General features: G+C 38.2%; 1 long non-coding RNA gene across 4 annotated transcripts; it reads right to left on the bottom strand.

Moving 5' to 3' along the window:
* Positions 1–1,655: 1,655 nt before the first annotated feature.
* LOC105458698 lies at positions 1,656–2,794 on the bottom strand. 4 transcript variants are annotated; one of them, XR_975568.1, is made up of 4 exons: positions 2,724–2,794; positions 2,475–2,619; positions 2,111–2,271; positions 1,656–1,999 (listed from the first exon to the last, which is right to left on the bottom strand). It is a non-coding gene; the product is annotated as an uncharacterized LOC105458698 (long non-coding RNA). The 4 variants fall into 4 exon arrangements; XR_975565.1 differs by having other exon boundaries at positions 2,475–2,777; XR_975567.1 differs by having other exon boundaries at positions 1,656–1,959; positions 2,475–2,777.
* Positions 2,795–10,883: the final 8,089 nt, after the last annotated feature.

Raw genomic sequence — 10,883 nt, 5'->3', positions numbered from 1 at the left:
AACATATTTTGAAGCAAGGACTTCAATGAATAATTATAATAAATTCAACTTAAAGAAAAGGTGTTTAGAAAAAGAATTAAAAATATTTTTTTTGTAAAAATTAAATGTAGATTACATTAAAATTAATTCTATAATTATATAATTACTTTTTACAATTAATTAGTCGTGCTATCGGAATTAGAAAAAAAACCAAATTTGTATTTTTTCAATGAAATAAAACACGATTTTAAAAATGTTTTTTTATATTAGAAAAAAATTTTTCTAGCGATGGATTCTCATGGAAAGAAGTTTGAATCTTTTCGGATTTTCGTCGATACGCATCGAGATCAATATCTCTCTCTCGTTGCATTATGAAAGGAAGAAGACATTGGGATCGCGCGCGCGCGCGCGCGTTGGCAACGGTCGCGCAAACAATATCTTCTACGCACAAATCGATCGGGTCGCGATACCGATCGCGTGGTCGATCGCGCCTCTCCCTCGGTTCTCTCAATGTATCGCCGGCCGTAGATAAAAGACTGTCGCGATACGCCCGTGAAAAGAAAGAGAGGGTCGCCGTCTTTTGTATTATACTTATGCCACACGGTACTGCTTGATGAAAAAAAAAAAGAAGAAGAAGAAGAAGGAACGAACTTATGCCACGTCCTGGTGGATACCTGGCGCATTGTGCGCCAACCGCAACGCTCCCTGACACCTTGGTGTCCCCTTTGTTTCGTGGATGATTTCACTCGTGTGGGACACCTCCGTGCGATAAGCAGCCGGACAATGGTCGGTCTCCCGTCCACGGAAGAGACAGTATCGCAATCTCATCTCGCGCGCCGGCCGGGGATCGCCCCGTTGCGGATTAATGAAATAAAAGGAAGATGCAGAGCTCCGCGCAGAGACCATCCCGTTGCTCGTTTGTCCGATCTCGCGCGCGATTTTCTCGGCTATTTGTCGACTCGAACTTTGTTGCGTCTTTTTGAAACGCGTAACCACGCACGTCATTCAGTTTGTAACTCGAGACGTGAATGTCTGTCTTCTCACTCACTGGTTTCGAAAATTCTCGGGGGGCTAAAGTTTACTACACATCGCTCGCAGAGAATTCAGTTATGTAAATTGTCAAGAACTGTAAAAATACCTATTTATTGCATATGCCTTAATACATGTCGTCCTACAATAAGAATTAATTAATGTCTATATTATAGATTTGGAATTCGGAAGTATGTGACATATATCGCGTGTGATCACACTTTAAGAGATATATCTAACTCTACATACATATAATGATAATAATGATCGAATAAAAGATAATTAGAATGTGCTATTCACAATATTAATCTATTTAAGAATTAAATTCTTTCGTCTTAAACTTAAGGATTTTGAGGAAACCGGCTGTATGAATTAAAATTGTATGTCCGTCCTGTATACATATAGTCTTTCTTCTTTAAGACTGTACAAATGTAACTACAAATTGATAGAATTGATTGGAAATTAAATGTATGAGCGGAAAAAAGGAGGGTGACAAAATCCGTTTCGCGGGAATCCATGTTAAAAAAATATATATAATTATACCTATATATTTAATTATAATATATATGAGTCCTAAAATTAATTTTTTGTCAAGAAAGCGTTTCAGGAGCAGTATGAAAATCATTATTGCTTTCAAAAACTTTTAATACTTTCAAATACGTTTAATTTTTTCACCTTAACGCGAAAAGTACAATTTTAGTTCAAATTGTACTAGATACAAGCAAATTTTTAATATGAACAAAAGCAACTTAGAAGAGATTTCCCATCCTCTTGCACGGTCGGCATACGTTAAGTCAGACAGAAGCTTCGGCGTGAGCAAAAAATATTGGGAGCTGCCTGGCCTTCCTGTCATTTTGATTTTGACGAGTAAATCGTACGCTCGTCTTCCGTTCACTGCGTCCATACTCTGATTAATTTCATTCACACGGCGAAATGGCACGCATGACAATTCTTGCAATGATATCGTATATAAATGGCAGTAGTCACCGTTCTTTCGCCATCATACATGATACGGATATATAGAAACACGTGCTTATATAATACCTAATGACGGCGGAGCGACTTAAAGTGACTTATCATAGCTCAAATGAATCAGACCTACTATTCAGAAAGATATTACTATTAAGAAGAACATTCTTGTTGGTTCAATTTCGGCCGTTTCTTCTGATTTTTCCATTCAACACATTCTTTGATAATAGGAAACGTCTTAGCTGCTATCTTTGCCATCTTCGTCATCTCGTGGATTCTTTTACATCCTCGTAACTACATGTATGTATAAAATATAGTTATACATATGTTTATATATTTTTTTGCGTTATAAAGTTCTCTTTTTAAGCTTTAAACTTTAACATTTGTAAATCACAAGCAATAATTTAAGGTTAAAAAATAAAACAGAATATTAAAGTTTTAACAATAAGATTGCAAAAGCATATAATATGGATGAAAGCAGCTAGCTACTTTTTTACATTTTAACATTTCTATTCTTGTTCGTGCATAACACGTTAAAACGCTGAATGTTATAATTCAGTTTTTATAACATTGGCGAGATAAATTCCTCCTTGGGAAATTCTTGTGGATTCTGTTACCAGCTGAACGCACTGAAAAGGATACCTGTCGAAAATCAATAAAGCGTTCTTTTTGAATGTGTATACAAGTGAAAACGCGAGTGTAGCGGAGAAAGAAAAGGGTTGAACTCGGTGTAATTGATACGAAACCGTTGAAGCGGAGGGAAACGCTATAGGGAACAGAAACTTCACACAGGATATTTCGCGACTTCCCTTCCTTCCCTGCAGATTGCCTGCCACTTCAGTTAACTAACGGAACGTGTTCTACTGTTATGTTCGCAGAGATTACTGATATGTTCACACACAATTCTTTTAGTTTATTATGTTTTATTATGTTTTTCTTTCGATTATTATACTGTTAGAGTTTTATGCTAAGTAAATATATTTTATTCGGTTAAAATTAATCAATATTTATTGAGATATTGCGCTTTATTTAATAATATTTAATTTAATTATCACAAATATAATTGATAAGATATAATACTTTTTAGAATATCAATAATAGTAATTTTTTATTTAATTTAGATTACCCACATGCGTATGCAAATAATTTAGTTTTTTGAAGAAATTTTGACACATACAGTATATTATATTATATTCCATTTAAACAACGTCACACAAATAATGCATTAATTATTGAATGAAATAATAAATAATTATGTAAATTTTTTTCGGATTTTTGTTGCAACAGTATCGATGATCTTTTAATTTTGAACTTATTTAATTCGGCAAAAAGTTATAAATTTCATAAATTTTATTTTCAACTGATAATAAGATATACAGTAATACAAATTTTCAAAATAATTTTTTTTCTTAAAACTTAACTTTTCAAAATGAAATCATGTCATTTTTCTTAGACAATACGATGCACATAAACGTGTTAAAAGTAAAATTATAAAAATATTAATAGTTTACGAGATATTTTGTATTTTATTTTGACGTAGTTCAGTACGCAGTGCGAGGCATTTCATAAAATTTATTTATTTTTTTTTACATTGAGCTAATCCGAATAATTTGAGGTAAATGGCCGGATAATTCCAGATAATCTGGTTGCGATAGAACAATCCTGTGACTAAAACAGAAATTGTGAACTATGTTAAAGTAGGGCAGGTAAACTACTCCATTCATAAATCTTGGTCGATACTTGGTCGATAGTGGCAATGGTGGCAGAGTAGTATGTGAAAGAAAAGAAAGAAGCGAAGCGAGAGAAGAAAGACCGGTTGAGGGTGGGTTCTATACTATTCTCTACGGGGTGCCAAGAATTCTTAGAATGGTCTTTATATTTCCTTTGCTCCAGACAGCAAGCGAAAGGGAGATTCCCGTCTTGGACAGACAGATTGGCACCAAAACATTTCGTAGGGCGTCCACATTTTCTTGGGTCTTATCGCAAGTAAACCTGTGGACTCTTATGATACCATCTTTTCAAATCGCTTAATTATCCAATTATAGAACAAATACAACAAAACAGGTTTCTTCTTCTGATTTTTGCGTGTTCGATAATTACCGATGGAACAATATTACAATTTTTTAATTAGTATTACGTCTGTGTTTATTTAATTGAGCAATTTGAACTGATTCTTAATGTCTTCATGCTGCGCTGTAATCTTTTTGATAGCAAACATATTTCTTTTAGATCTTTTATCGACAGTAGTAAGAATATTAAAAAAAAAAATTATTTCTAATGGTAGCGCAAGCGCTTTTAATGATTTACGAATAACGATTTTATCGATAAAAAACTGCGTATCAATATCGGAAGCGAAACAATCATATTGGCTATTTTAAAACTGCTATAAAGAATTTATGTTTTATTTTTTATTATTGTTTATACTCTGCGATTTTATCTGTATCCGTTAATACATTTTATATCTAAAAAGTGTGATATACGTTATTTTACGCGATCAAGCGTGACGAATCGCTTTTTTTTACGTTGGAGAACATATAGTTATTACACCCATAAAATGTTTATGGTTTATTCAACTATGTACATTCATTCTACATATAAAACTTGTCATTATCTTTACTACGACTCTGAGTGTGTCTACTACAAGACAAAGGCATACAGAAACATCACTCGAGCCTTTGTTTATCATTTTAGCCTTCTTATTCATCCAATGTTGAGAATAAAATACACCGGATAGACGGACACTCGGGTCTGTATGATTTGGGTTTTCTAAATCGACTTTTGTTCTTCTTTTTCCCTTTTTACTCCGGGATACACATCCGGGGTAAACGTACGGCAATATTACAAAGGACAGGTGCACACGTAACACATCTGGAGGATTCACCAGAGAAACCATCAATTTTGCAAACATAATAATACGGACCGAAACACGTCTAAATACTTACAGGTCGCGTACTATTCTAAATCGATCGGTCAACTCGAGAGAAGCAAACACGAAAAGATCATCAAGAGTAATGATGTACCTTTTGAATACCTTTAAGCAAACACGAAAATATCACTGGAGACAATGTTATACCTGTTAAATACGTTTAAACGATTGTGGAATACCTTTCAATTCAAAGGAGGTTTTTGCCTACGCAATGTTTACTCCAAATAAATGTATATATATATACCTGGCATTTAAAAAATTTCGCTTTTTTTCCACAGGGGAAAATGCCCCGGCTGATTTTGACCGAAATCGATCGTTCCTTCACCGCCGCGCGCCGGCGAAATAGCTCCACGGGCGCGCCTGCGGACACCCATGGACACGTTTCGCGGTAACAATGGGTTAACGCGGGTCCAGTGCGGCGTGGCGCAAAACGCGGGTAGGTAATGTAATTACGGCCGAGCGCGACGTGCGCGCGCGGAAGGCAGTCACCGCCATAATAGGCGATTGTCCACGGCGAATGGGCGCCACAATGGCGGGTCTCATTGCCGTTAACAACTGACTGTCCAAATACATCGCGGCGGGACAATGAGCGGGTCCGCTGTCCGGATCAGGTTCTCTTTATAAACGCGAACGTCGTATATCAATATCGCCCTTGCGAAAGCGCTTCCTTCCAGTTTTTCGATTCCCCTGTCGGCCCTGTCTCCTTACCTTCCCTCCCTCCCTCCTTCCCGCCTTCCCCACCACGTTCGGTTATCTTCCTTTAAGGATACAACCCCTTAACAAACCTTCTGGTTTGTATGAGGATTACGTTGATCTGCTGCAGGGATCTGTTTCGTCCACGCGCGACAGGTTCTGCCGCCAGCGAGCGCTAACTGCAGGAGGCCAAATAATTTATATCGGGTTTTGATAAATGCGGTTCTATACTGAGAGAGGGATAACATTCATTCTCCATTTCTCTGTCTCTTTCTTTCTGTTTTGTCTTTTTTACCGCTCGTAGAAATTTTCGAGTTTCAATGTGAATTTTAATCAGCAAAATAATATTTAGTTGAGATATTTGTAAAGGCACAGCAAAGATACTCAATTCCTTTTCTTAATACTTGCTCTCTATTAATATATTCGTTAATATTAGATTTTAAAAAAGAAAATTGATGATATGTATTTTTGCCACGCATTTATTTCTATATCCTTTTTCTTTGGTGGAAAAATAATTTCTTTTGAATACATTTTCAGATTACCAGTACGTGAACACAGTAAAAATTCATGTGTTATATTTACCGATATTATTGCCATTTTATTATAACATGCCGTTATCATACATAATTTGCTGTTTTATTTCCGTCGAATCATATGGAACTTTTGATGAGACTTGTTATTTAATATTTCGAAATTTTGCAATATTCTCGAAACTCTTGCATAATATTGTCAGCATAATAATAATTTGACGCGTTCCGCACCGCGAGTTTGAGAGATTCACGAAAATCCGCGGATAGACCCTCGAGAAGGAGAGCGGCGCTATTATGAGATCAAATTCGCGTAGAAACGCTTAGGCAAGTTGGCCCACGGAGTGGCTTCCCGAAAGTATTTATTCGGAGGGTTTTTCGCGGTGAGAGGAGAGAGAGAGAGAGAGAGAGAGAGAGAGAGAAAGAGAGCACCCAATATATAGCCCCGCCATTCGACGTTCAGTCGGGCGTTCAAAGTGGCATTCGGTTCGGAGAATGCGTGTTTCCACTATGCGAGACCGCGGAATCGTTTCCTGAGGGTTCATTGTCGGCGAATTTCCCCGGCGGCCATTGTGCCCCGAGATGTACGTTGCGGAAATGCCGCAGGTATACGTAAACTTGGACGCGAGAGAGTGAATTACCGCTTCAAGTCGCAGAGAAAAATTACCTTTACTCCGTTTATTTACAACGCTGCCAAATTATTTTCTTTTTCCTTATTAAATGTAATATCGTCGCGATTGAAAATACTGCAGTATTTAATCAGTGAAAGTACTGCAGTATTTAAGCAATTTATTTTGTCATCATTGATTTCCTTTAAATAACTTATATTCATGATTAAGATGTATTAATGTACATGTATTAATTAATTAATACGCTTTTCTTTGTATTTGTTACAACAACGACACAACTAAAAAAAAAAAAGTATTTCAGAAAATGAGTTTCAATTTTTTTGAATTATTAACATTTTGTAATATCAATCTTAAAATACAATTTTAGTGTAATAACTGATTGCAGAAGAGTAAGAGTATGTTACTTTAAAGTATGTTCTCTTTTTTCTTTATATCTCTCTGTTCTTTTCAAAATCGATTAGAAAATGATAATTTTGGAGTTACGTTGTTGTCGCAAATAAACGCGATATGTACTAGGAAAATTATATTTTCTAATATTTTCGCTCAAATATTTACGCATTTTTGCAAATTTAAATCGCCAAAGATATCTATTTGTTAGCCCAATATCTCTTTTAACAATAAGGTATCGTTTTAAATGTGAGATATTCTGAAATTATCTCACATTCTAAAAGATATTTTAAAACATCTTAAATAAGTTATCTTGTTGTTAGAATGAGACACAAGCTAAAAATGTTTTGAAGGATTTCTCGAATGTCCAAGAGACGTTCTCGTATACTTATAGCTCGATGATGCAAATCTCGCGGTACACCCTGTATTGTTTTGGCAGGCAGCGAAAGTCATTACGGCGAGAGGATCCGCTCGTGAACTCACTCGGGCTGACGTTTATGAGCGATCTCCGCGAAATTAATGTCTGGACTGTGAGTTCGAGAGGATCGCTGCACACGGATAGCGGCCGAGACTCGATTGGACTAGTTCGAGCGGCATATGAATGATCGCGCGGTCGCCCCATGCTCGTGCCTATATAGTCGCGCCACAACTCACGCTCTACAACGCAAAAATGATTTGTGAACTTGGACAGATGGCTGTCCGTTGGCGAAAACTCTCGTTTCGCCCGACTCGCGCGCGCGCCGCGTGCCTGCCGATGCCGCGTCATTTAATTGAAATATATGCACGTGCGACCGGATGTGAGAACTCGATTTTCTCGTTTCCCGCACACCTCCCTCCGGTTTATATCTTTTCTCCTCGAAAAAGAGACACCTTTTATACAGTTTTGAACATTCGAAATATTTTATCTCATCGTTAGTATTATGACTGTTTGAAACTTATTAGGTATCTCAAGCTCTGTAAGACTGGAATTTTTAGAGTAGCGCTTCGAAAACGCTTTGGGAATTAGGAAAATAATATTTTGTGGAAATTATAAATATGCGTTGAATTATAACGTCTCTTTCAGATTTTATGACGATATGTATGTCAATGTTGTTAATTTGTACTGAACGTTTTAGGAATAGATTAATTGTAAATTATTCTCTTTCTTTCTCGCACTTACGTTATGAGATTTTTCTCTCTCTCTCTCCGTTTCCTCTTTGTAATATTAGAAATTTGAAAGAAGGGCATTGCGACTTGAAAGCGCCGCGTTACAGGCGTCTCTTTTACAAGCACCGTGCCCGAAAGCTAGTTCCCTGTCGAAACTCCGGATTGGCGCGCGCGCTCCAGCTTTTAATCAACTTCCACCCCGAGCGTCGATGAACAACGGGACAACCGGGGTTAAAAAGCGACGAGTCTTATCGAGAATCGACGCCGATCGAACCGAGGATAATTCACGCGGGCGCACAAAACCCCGGCGATATTCGAGCGTGGCATAGGTGAGCGTAATTATACCCTTTGAATTCGCGTACAATGGGGCAGGGGCGGTCATTGAAAGTCGAGTACCTGTGCTTCTTGTGCACCTCTTGCGCACCGGCACGGCCGTTGTGCATAAGGTATTGTAAGCGACGAAGAGGAGGCAAGGGAGAAGCAGCACGAGAGAAAAGTGCGAGGAGTGTTCTATTTAACGCGTAATTAATTGACGCGAGATATCGCAGTCGAGATATCGCGGTCGAGATATCGAATTTTTAATTTGAGATACCGAAAATTAAAATGGGACCTTTTCTTAAGAATCCTCGTTTAAATATTCCGTCGCCTGTATTGAGAAAATTTCAAAACAGATCGACGTCCATTTAATTCATTTCTAAATCAATTTTTCTTTATTATCATCAAAATATTTTTCTTCCTTTGTAATTTTTTCTTCTCGAAAATCTCGTGCATTGTAATGTCCAAGTTAAAGAAAGCGAGACTGAAGGAAAGAGTTCGAGCGGATTCAGAACTCCGCAGAATAAGCCAATCGTCGCGATTAGTGCACAAAACGTGCGCACTTAGGTCTCTTTAAACTTCCGTTAAGCCGGTGAGGAAGAAAGAGGCAAAATAGACAGATCAGTATCGATGGCATTGTTCCTTCCTCCGCTCCCCCTCCTTCACCCTCTCGAGTCGTCAAGTCACAAAGTGGACCAAACGACGGCCATTGCGTCGGACGAGTATATGCTCGCCATTGTGACGCGCGAATAGCGCCATTGTGGCATCATTTAAATGCGCGAGGCCGCCGAATACGTTAATGACTTTTATACATACAACGACGACGACGACTGGTCGGTCCTGTGAAGTCGAGCGTGTTGTGTGTTATTTTATTATCGTCCCGTGAGAGAGTTCTCTCTCTCTCTCTCTCTCTCTCTCTATATATATATATATATATATATATATATATATATATGTATATATAGGGGAGGGAAATCGGAGTGCCCCGGTCAAACAACAACGGGAACAGAAATCGAGAATCGCTCTTTGTGATCTCTCTCTTTCTCTCTCTCGAGCATTGCGAGAGTAGCCGAAGGTCCTTCTCCGTTGCCGAGCACTTCGCATTGTTTCGATCTTAATAACATTCTTAACAATACGCTCCGTACCTTTCATCACGATGAAGTAAGCGGGAAGATATACAACGCGCTCTACAACATTGAATTTTGCGAACATATTGAAAAACATTGCAAAGTACACACTCCAGAAATTTAAAATTTGAACGATCTTGACTGAAGATGTTTCAAACTTCTGAGATCAAAGCATCGCTGCTCGGAAGTAAAGAACATGCGTGACGACACTGTAATTTAAAAATTTCATTCATTTCAATTGATAAAAAAAATACGTCGTTATTGACTACTGCAATATTTCAAAATTCTGAAGGATACACATAGACATAAACTTCCTAATTTATTTGATTTTACTTAATTTATATTTAATTTGCTAGAGCCAAAATTTCTTGAATTGTTTAAGAAACCAAACAATATTCAACAAATATATTTTCACGCAGATATCTCCTCGTTAAAAAAAAAAAAAAAATAGACAACACAATCTTCTGCGAGATGTGAAGAGGTTTTATAAACTTTACATTTTAAGTATCCAATAATCAAAATATTAATTTATGTATCTGACAGTTGGTGACCAGCGAAGTTCTGGTAACGAACCGGCGATTACAGAGTACGCGCGCTCTTCAACATCCGCAGTCGTGGCCGATGGACCAAAGCAGGCGAATATATGAAGGTATAAGAGGATTGCTCGTAAATAACGAGGTGTTTATATGAAATTGCGTTTCTTGGAAGTCTTCCCCCTTTCTCTTTCGAGTTTCTCCCGAAATTTACGAGCACCTCGAACGGCACCGCGGTTTCGGGCCGCGCCGGGTACCAGGGCGACCAAGTGAACGACGACGACGACGACGACGACGACGACGAGGAGGACGACTGTCCGTCATATTAGCATTCCTCGAAGAGAGCAACAACGACTATTCTCCCGGTCGCTCTTACATTATATATCCACTATTAACCGGACGACCGACACAAAGCTATTGTCGGTTCCCGACGAATGGACTTGAGTCAACTGGGAACGACACGTGATTCATGGTACTACTACACGCGCGCGCGAGCGACTGCATTAGAGGCGACTCTTTAAAGAGGAGCTTGTGCGTCTCCAAGTGCACTGTGCGAATTGCACGTGCGTGCACCGCAAAGTGCGTGTGCCACACAGAGATGCCGGACCCGCTCCTCTCGTTTC

The sequence above is a fragment of the Wasmannia auropunctata genome, unplaced genomic scaffold, assembly GCF_000956235.1.
Source record: "Wasmannia auropunctata unplaced genomic scaffold, wasmannia.A_1.0 LD334385.1, whole genome shotgun sequence".
Lineage (NCBI taxonomy): Eukaryota > Metazoa > Arthropoda > Insecta > Hymenoptera > Formicidae > Wasmannia > Wasmannia auropunctata.
This window is presented reverse-complemented; position numbering and strand designations above follow the sequence as displayed.